Genomic DNA, 9,717 nt, shown 5'->3' with positions numbered 1-9,717 from the left:
GGGTCCTCTGAGCTCTGGGAATCGGGACCTTTCTTCAGACGCTCAGGCTTAGGCAGCAAAGGAGCCCGGACTCCTTTGGCCACCAGGGGCTCAAGGGCTGAAGGTCCAGTCCCACTGCTGTCATGGCAACTTCTTGTATTTTTCTGGCCATCAGCAAATATTTGGTCTTCCCCCCTCACTGTATTTTCCATCCTGTCTTTGAGGGCACTTGGGTCTGAGACGTCGCGTGATAGTGAGGACAGTGCTGAGCTGATCACCTGCTCCCGTCCTGCAGAACGAGTCCATTTTCTGTCAAGAGGGGGGATCCTCACAGTCCCCGGGCGGCCCACCCACCGGAAATGATGAACAGGTAGCCGGGTCTTCTTCTTGGGCAAGCCATCCCAGCACACCCTGGGAAGTACCCCCACATGGGAATACCCGGGCTGTCGAAGGGGATCCCATCTTCGAGGTACCATCATGGAGTGCCTTGAGGACATCCCACCGTCCCTGTGGCAAGGCCTCCTGGAGGCCGGGAGCAGAGGAGTGGGGAGCAAGGGGTAAACATGGCGGACAGGATGGGCCACCCGGGCTGGAGGTGAGGGCCGGGCGGGAGGTGAGGGCTGGGCGGGTGGGCTGCGGTCAGGCCTCTCCTGCGGGTCCCCGCCCTCCTGAGCTGGCGCAGGCTGCTGTGGGCCAGATTTGTCCAGATAACTGCCCATGAGGGCAGTTCAGCAGAGTCAGGTCCTTCGAATAGGGTCCGCTACTCTGGGAGGTTTGTGTTGACTACAGACTTTGCCAAGGTGAAGGGATCAGTGTGTTCGCTGACGTTCTGTGTTCTGAGCAGCGCGTTCTGAGTTCCAGCATCAGGAGCCTCCATGACCAGCCTGACCTGAGCACCTACAGGCAGCACCAGGTAGAGCAGGAGGGCAGGAGGTGGAGCAGTAGTGGAGGAGAAACACCCGGGACGGCCCTGACACTCGCTCTCGGCCTGTATATGTGCAATGTTGTCCATCTTTTCCACATGTGATGCTGGTGTTGACAGCATGGGTACTACAAGAGGGCATACACACTACTCAGACTATGATGAAATTAATGGCCTGATTCTTCACCCTTGTTGGTATCCACCATCTCAGCCATGCAACTTTGCACTGCTCTACTACTCAGCAGGTGGGTGTAATCTTCCAACCCCGAGCTCAGCATGTGTCTGGCTTTGGTCAATAGGAAATCAGCCAAAATGCAAGCTGCTGTGAAGGTATCATTTGGCCTACTGACCTTGACTTTCTGTCATCCCTGGGAAGACATATGGGGTCCAGCCATCTAGTCTGTGTAGGATGAGGGATTTGTGACACTGAGCTGCCCTAGCCAAGGCCAGATGAGAGCACATCTCCTAGGAAGCCTGCTGATGCACAAGAAATATTCATTGTTCAATATCCCTGTGTTCTGTGGTTATTTGTTATGCAGCTACAGCTAACTGCCTTATATTCTAATTAGTTAGGCTCCTTGGGTAGTGCACCAGCCCCATACACTGAGGATGGCAGGTTTGAGCCCTGCCCCAACCAAACTGCAACAAATAATAGCTGGGTGTGGTCGCAGACACCTCTAGTCCCAGCCACTTGGGAGGCTGATGCAAGAGAATCACCTAAGCCCAGGAGTCGGAAGTGCTGTGAGCTGTGATGCCGAGGCAATCTACCAAGGGGAATAAAGTAAGACTATGTCTCAAAAAAAGAAAAAGTCACTTTTAAACACTCTTTTCTTTAAACATCCCCCTCCACTTTCAGAAATAACACATTAGAAGCTGAGTGAAGATTGCCTCAATCTATCCCATTCTCTTTTTTCATTTTATCTTACACTATGACTCTTCTTTCAAACTATGACTTACTCTTACTAACACTTACTATTTTTTCAGCAGGTCAAGTGCTGACCCAGCACCCCTTTGCACCAGTCTTTCAAACCCTGGCCACACTAACTAATCAACCTGATTGCTGTTTATGCCAAGATCTAGACCATGCAAAGCAACCTGAATTCATTTTCATCCCTGCTGATGTCAGTGCCTGGTGGAACCAATCTGGAAAAAGCATGAATGATAATATGTGGTATCCACAGCCAGAGAAGAAGCAACATACGACTTCACCTGCTGGTGAGACAACTGGTCTGTAAAAACTGTGGAGATATCTTTTGCTCAGGGACACATAACAACCAGATATGTGAATATGCCAGTGAAGAGGACAAGACATGACAATCCCCAGGCTGGAAGGTCACAGGTTCTAACCTGACTGTCTATAAATAATACTGGTCTTTTTATCTTGTGTGGTAATAAGGTATACAAATGGTTCCCACTCAAATGGTTAGGATGCTATAGTCTTGGCTATATGACACGCTCTATTACCAAGTATTCCACTTTAAATTCCAGTCAAATTACAATCTTGGGCTCTGTTGCTCATAAGGTTGTACCTTATAAACATACAAAATGTGACATTATAAAAAATCCCCTTGTATATCATAACTCAAAGTTCTTTTCAATGCTCAGGATCCTTTATTCAGCATTTGGAACTTAACAGAATCGAAAGTGCAGTCATAAATCTCTCCATGGTAATAGAATAAGAGCTAAACATCACCATGTGGGCATTGGGAACACTTCAAGCAGAGATTAACAGCCTAGCATCTGTTGTAATTCAAAATCACCACATCCTGGATGCTTTGATAGCTCAACAAAGAAGAGCTTGTGCTGTTATTTGGGGGAAAATGTTGTTTTTGCATAAATCAGTCAGGGAAAACAGAGACTGATCTACATCTCTTAAAGAACAAGATAAACATTCTTCATCAAATGAATGAAGTGAAAACATTCTATTGAACTGACCTTTTCCCAGGAATGGGAGACTGGTTTAATGGGGGTATGAGGAAATGTGCTTAGATCTGTTCTTTTCTGCTTATTCATTCTCATCCTAATTTATAGTCTCTTTTTTTTGAGACAGAGTCTCACTATGTCACCCTTGGTAGAGTGTTGTGGCATAACAGATCACAGCAGCCTCAAAATCTTGGGCTGAAGCAATTCTCTTGCCTCAGTCTCCCAAGTAGCTGGGACTACAGGTGCCCACCACAATGCCTGGCTATTTTTGTGGTTTTTGTTGTCACAGTTGTCATTGTTACCTTAGCCAGCCAGGCTGGGTTCAAACTTACCAGCCTCAATGTATGTGTCCAGTGCCTTACCCAAGGCAGGTATGGGTGCCACCTCTAATTTATACTATTATATGTCTTACCAAACATCTTATCTTATTACTAAATTGCTAACCTGCTTTCTCTCTCTCTGCATTTACCACCTCAGCTCTTAATGTTTGAAACTTCTAGGGAAGTTCCAGACCAGAGAAATGAAGGAGCTAAGGAAATTTCACCCTCAAATATAATTCCTTGGTGTATATATATATATATATATATATATATAATGAATTAAAAGGCAATTCATGATCAGAAAGCACTGGCCTCCCCTCTATAAAACCCAAGTACCCTGATTTAAAATCAGAAAAGGCTGCTGGCCTCCTTATCACATGCTAATAGATCTGGCTCCAGGGTCATTTGAAGCTCAATACCTGTCTCTCACATTAGTTTACAAATCAATCTGTTTCCACTCATCTACACTCTCCCGCCATAGCAACCACTTGATACATGTATACTTTCCAGTTTCTCTCCTCTCTTCTTTCTAAAAAGCATCTTTAAAAGTCACTGACCATCACTGAGACTTTGGGTACTCATTCTTATGCTTCCCCCCATTCACGTGGTATTTGGAAATAACCTTTCTCTTATTGTTGCAGAAAGACAAGGCCCAAAGGAGAGAAAGAGCACCCAAACACCACATTTATAAGAGGAAGGGCTTTATTCACCAGCTGGGAGCTTATAGAAGAATTCCAAACAGCCGTGCTCCCTGACTGCCTTGGTCTTTCTCTTTTTATTGACAGTCAAAAAGTTCCACCCCACAGGTACCCTTCTCATTGGCCAGTTTGAATCAAGCGGGAGATGCTATTCCACCCTTACAGAACTACAGGATTTCACAGAACTTAGAAATTTCCAAGTTTCAGGAAGTTAAGTTTATAAATTCCCAAGAGCTGAGTCACCGTGGAGCAGACCCTGCATATGTATCCTGGTGGTCTCCTTGAGAAGACCTGTTCTTCTAGACCTCACCCTTCGCGGCTATCCTCTCTCATTCCCCTCTTTTGAGATTCCAAGATATTTTAATTTGAGGTCTCACTATCAGCTTGTTTCTGCAGGTGCCAATATTAGTTACTTTTCAGCACTGAGATTTTAGGGACTGTGACTCTTCTTGGGTTCTCTACTCGGGCCTTAATAATACCATGGTGGTGGGCTAATATATATATGAGTTTTTACGTTTCCCTGTGACATTCCCCCACTTTTCCAAAGTTCAAAGTCCAAAAAGTCCCTTGAGGAGTTTCCTCAAGCTTCAGCTGTGCATTGACCAGCCAGCTCCCAGTATGTGGCTGGAGCATGGCATGTTGATTGTTTCAAAAGTTACCTTTACTTTCCAAGAAGCAGTGAAGCCCTAGTCAGCCAGCTATGATGATTCCAGGTATTTATTTCACCTTTACTGCTGTGCATGTGGTCAGGATGATGGTGTAAAGTTCTTTCTACCTTGGTTTCAGGGGGACCAGGTTCTGATTCCAGACCTAGACTGGGTCCCCTTGATCCTCCAGAGAGAAAGGATGTACAGACAGAAAAGACTAAACAGAACACAGTTAATTACCCCAGTGGAGATTTTCCTTGTTACTCTTTCTAGGGTTTTTATCTATTCAGTTCAGTCTTTTCTAGTTCTTTTAGGAGTTCCTGCTAAATTGCAGAGAATTGACAGAGACTTCTTTGAACAACACCAGTGGCAAGGCCTGCATCCAGTTAAGCTTTGCTTCCTAGCAGAGTTTACCAATTTCTGCTTTTATGGTCCTGTTCATACACTTTATCCTGTATAAGCTTTGAGGCCTATAAATTATTTAAAGCTTTAGCTTATTATTTGCACTAGTTCTGTTATGAAGGCTAGCCCATTATCAACTTTTAAACAGAGTGGTAACTTAAACCATGGGACGGTTTCTCCGGGTAATACTTTACTACTTTAGGAGTCCTTTTTATCCCAGTGGGAAAGGCTTTTACCTATTCCAAGTCTGGTAGACCATCACCAGCCAGTACTTGTTCCCTCTAAACCTGGGCATTTCAGTAAGGTCTACCTGGAAGTCCTTGAAGGGCGTTGCTCCATACAAGTGGATTCCTCGGGGTACTGTTAGTCCTTGGCACGCGTTGAACTGGCTGCTGGTGATACACTGTAGACTGACAGTTTTGGCCAGGGATCCCAGGTGGGAGATGTAGAAGTACTGGCCCAGCAACTTTATCAAACACTCTTGTCACCACGGTGGCTCCTAGAATCTGAGGGACTGCTACTTGTCCATCTGGCATCTTTATTCATTGTCCCTCTGCTTCCTGGCTCCCTTCTGCTGCCAAACATTCCCTCTCCTTCCTGGAGTAGATAGAGTGAGTTCCGGGACCCATGGGATGAGGGGAGCCACTTGCAACACCTGGTATGGCTGGGAGGCAGCCCTTTTTGCCTCAGTACTAACCCCAGTGTCCCTTTAGTGATGATGGAAGCATTTCTTTGATGTCCACAACAGTGCATAACTGCCACTTTTTGGGGATTCCATACTGCCTCTCGCGATTGGAGCATTTCTTACTGATACATAATGTCCTTTTTTCCCAGAATTTAATAGTCCCTTCTCCTTGTACAATGCCCTGCGTACTTGGAGAGTCAGAAAAGCATTCAAATTTTTCCCTTGACTTAGTTCTAAGGCTCCAGTCAAGGCAATGAACTCAGCCTTCTGAGCCAATGTTCCTTGGGGTAGGGGCTTAGTCTCTGTTAAGGTAACCACTGCATACCCAGCCCTCCACTCACCTTGCACCGTCATGTAACTGCTTCCATCTGCATACAAGTCCCAATCTGCATCTGTCCAGGGCTGGTCACGCAAGTCAGGTCTGCTAGAGTACACATTATCTATAACTTCCGTACAGTTATGCTCAGTCTCTCTTTCACTGACTGGAAGAAGCGTGGCTTGTTTCAGAGTGTTGCATTAGCCAAAAATGTCCCTTAGTGTCCATTAAATTGACCACAGAGTGGGGTACTTTCACTCAGATCCTGTCCTAGAGTCAGCTTGTCAGCTTCTTGCACAAGGAGAGCAGTAGCGGGTAGAGCCCGTAAGCATGGTGACCATCCTTTTATCACTCCATCCAACTGCTTAGAGAGGTAAGCTACAGGCCTTGGCCAGGACCCAACCAGCTGGGTTAACACACCCACAGCCATTTTATCTCTCTGAGACATACAGAGTAAAGGGTTTGGCCAAGTCTGGCAGTCCCAATGCAGGTGCAGCCATCAGCCTCATCTTTAGCTGGGAGAAGGCACATTCCTGTTCTCCTTCCCACTCCAAGGGCTCTTCCTTCTCTTCTTTAGTTGCGTCATACAAGGGCTTAGCTAAGACAACAATGTTGGGGATTCAAATATGACAGAAGCCGACCGGGCCTAAGAACTTCCAAACCTGCTTTTGGCTCATGGTGCTGAGGAGGCAATTAATGACCTGCCTCCATTTTGTGCCTAGATACCTCTACCCCTGCTTGACAGTAAATCTTAGATAACGTATTTTCTGCCGGCAAATCTGGGCCTTCCATTTGGATACTTTATAGCCACATACCTCTAGATGTCATAAAAGATAGTCCATGCCTTGGGCACAGCCCTCCTGGGTAGGGTGTCCTGAAAGGAGGTCATCAACATATTGGAACAGCACACATTCTAATTCCTCAGCTGGGAATTTCTGGAGGTCACAAGCCAGCGCTTCTCCAAAAATCGTGGGTGTTTTGAACCCCTGTGGCAACCTGGTCCATGTGCACTGTTTCTATGTCTGGTCTCTCCCACTGGAAAGAAAACAGCCTCTGGCTTCCCAGAGCCAGCCTTATACTGAAAGATACATCTTTTAAGTCCAGACAAATGGGCCGCTTGGCTTCTGCTGACAGTAGATTCAACAGAGTATGTCTCATTTTATAAGTTGACAGTACAGACAAGGCTGGGATCTAAATACAGGTGGACCACAGCCTCTTTTTTCTCCTTTTAAACTATTTTTCTCTCTCCAATTTCTCTCTTTACTAAAGGCAAATTATAGTAGAACTAACTTATTTGCCAAAATAAACTGTACCTTCAGTATATGGGATCTGATTATTTCCATAAAGTGCAGTAAGAATAATTAATTATTAGCCATCTAGGCTCTTCTTTCCTTTAAAATTGGCTTTGCTGGAACCTTTTATAAGAAATGTCAGGCTGGACTTTTTGAAAGCCTTTCAGAGCCCAAGTTTTATCTGTGCCATTAGATACCTGTATGTATTGGGTAAATCCCTCTTCTCTTGAGGTCCCCAAGCACATTTCGATTCCTGGACCCATCAGCAAGCGACCTTCATTACTTACCAGAGATCAGGAAATGTTACTGATGGGTATCTGGCCAGTTTTCCAAAGGGCTTTTTTTATTGGCCTTATAAAGTCAACCTTAATTCTTTAATGCAGTCTGGACACCTCTGGAAATGCTATTCCAGCCAAAGCCTTGATAAAATAATGAGTGCCTTCATCATGCCATATAGAACAAAACAGATTCTTATTGAACTTATGAAAATAACTGTATTGTCAGAAATTAAGAATACATACAAATGGCTTGCAAATTCCGGAGAAAACAAGGAGAGAGAAAAATACATGTTTCAAACTCTGCTCATAAGTACACAAATTGCTTGAAAAACTACAAATAGCTCAAAAGACAGAAAATTATTTCTTGACTTCTGGAAAACAGAACACAGAAAGAATCAACAATATTTTGACCAAAAAGCCATTACAAACTAGCCCAGATCCGCTTAACCGATTTCTATTCTGTTGAGTTAGGTTAGCAATACTCATAGACATGTTAACTTTCCAATGAACGTTCTAAAAATCTGCTTTTTAGTCTGGCGGTATTCAATCTCCAAAGACATCAGGAATTTGAATTTGAGAGAATTTGTCAGCCTCTCTTAATATTTTTTTTTTCTTTTTAGGATAAACTTTGGACTCAGCCAGTTACATAAAAAATACTTTCTTTTTTAGATGAATTGAAATTATTACCAACAATATATGTTAGGACAGACCAATGTCTTATACATTAGGACAGACCAATGCTTTATAATATTGGAACATATATATAACCATAACCTACATAAAATTAATCACCATTTCATATTTGACAATGTTTCCTATATATTTTGAATAAATCAAATAAGTTTAATTTGTTTTCCCATGACTTTCAGTGGTCTTAATATTTCAAGAAGACTAAATTTAAAGTTGTGTTTTTTTTTTTGCTGTTGGCCTTGGCCAAGTTTGAACCCACCAGTCTCAGTGCATGTGGCCAGCGTTGCAACCACTGCCCTGTGGGCTCCAAGCCCCAGATTTAGAGTTTTTATTTTGAAAGTTTTGTCAAATATCAAAGGCCTAAAACATTTGTTTAAAGAAAATTACAAGCCAAAAGATTTTAAAGGAAATAAATAGTCAACTGGATCATATGTAAATTCTTTCACAAATTCTCTTTTATGAGCTTCATTTAACCTACACAGACCATTTACAAACATTCTAAACTTTCTTTAACTTTTGCCCTGCCTTTCACTTTCTTATACAACCATTCTGTTTTCAGTGCAAATTTTATCACACAAGATTCTTTCTTTACACAATGCCATTCTCCTTTCTGTTTAATTTCTCTTACTCAAAAACTCACTTCGCACAAAACAGGATCCCAGTTTACCATGAAGTCACCCATTCACTCGGCCAAACTGATAAGTAGAAGGTTTAAAAGGCAAGAATCTTATTCTTTGACAAAGATTCAGTTTCCACAACAATTTAAACAACCAAATTATTACATTTTACAAATGAGAGACATTTTATGAGATATAAGATTGATACAGGATTTTCCCATTCTGGAAAGGGAACCCCCATTTTTCAGGCTCAGGTGAGCTTAGACATCAGACTCCCATCTCCAGGCACAAACCCTCCGAGCCCCAGCAATGTCATAAACAAAGCAGCCGAAATCTTTTCGAAGGCTCCACCCTAAGGAGCACACACCTTAATCCCCTCTCCAGACAAAAACTGCAACAAAGACCTAATAACCTTGTCCAGGGTGAGGCGCTGCATTGATTCATTTGATAGAACACCCTTTCAGTTTGTAAAGTTATTTTTCCATCTACCAAGTCCTGGACAAAATATCTCTCAGAGATAATTATTTACCCCTAGAAAAAGGACTTATGCAGGGAACCTCCAATCTGGGCCTCCTCCCCACTTCCAGAGGCTGTTCACCTTGGAAACCTGTTGCTTATATGGATACAGCCTCATTCAGCATGAAATTTACACTCTCTTCCCCATATTTCCAAGGGCCATCCAGAGCTCACTGGACTGCCTAAACCACAACACTTTTCAAGGCACAACCCCTCTGCCAATAGCTCTGGCACTCTCCACTCTCACTGCGTGCCCCTCAGTCCAACAAAATGCCATTTTATCACTGATCTGTGGCCCGCTGGCACAATTCTCAAATTACTGAGACCAAACACTCACTGAAGAAATTCCGGTAACAAAACTACAACAACATTCTTTCTAATGTCTTTTCATACCACCCCCCCCAAGTCCCACATGGCCAAGTCAGGAAGATT

At 43.6% G+C, this 9,717-nt stretch overlaps 1 long non-coding RNA gene across 1 annotated transcript; it reads left to right on the top strand.

Moving 5' to 3' along the window:
• The first annotated feature begins 635 nt into the window (after positions 1-635).
• Positions 636-2,381, top strand: LOC128573855 (uncharacterized). The gene is made up of 3 exons (XR_008376562.1): positions 636-892; positions 1,022-1,682; positions 1,886-2,381. It is a non-coding gene; the product is annotated as an uncharacterized LOC128573855 (long non-coding RNA).
• Positions 2,382-9,717: the final 7,336 nt, after the last annotated feature.

This window comes from Nycticebus coucang, chromosome 21 (genome assembly GCF_027406575.1).
Source record: "Nycticebus coucang isolate mNycCou1 chromosome 21, mNycCou1.pri, whole genome shotgun sequence".
NCBI lineage: Eukaryota > Metazoa > Chordata > Mammalia > Primates > Lorisidae > Nycticebus > Nycticebus coucang.
Note: the sequence above shows the minus strand (reverse complement) of the source record. Positions and strands in the feature narration are given on the sequence as shown.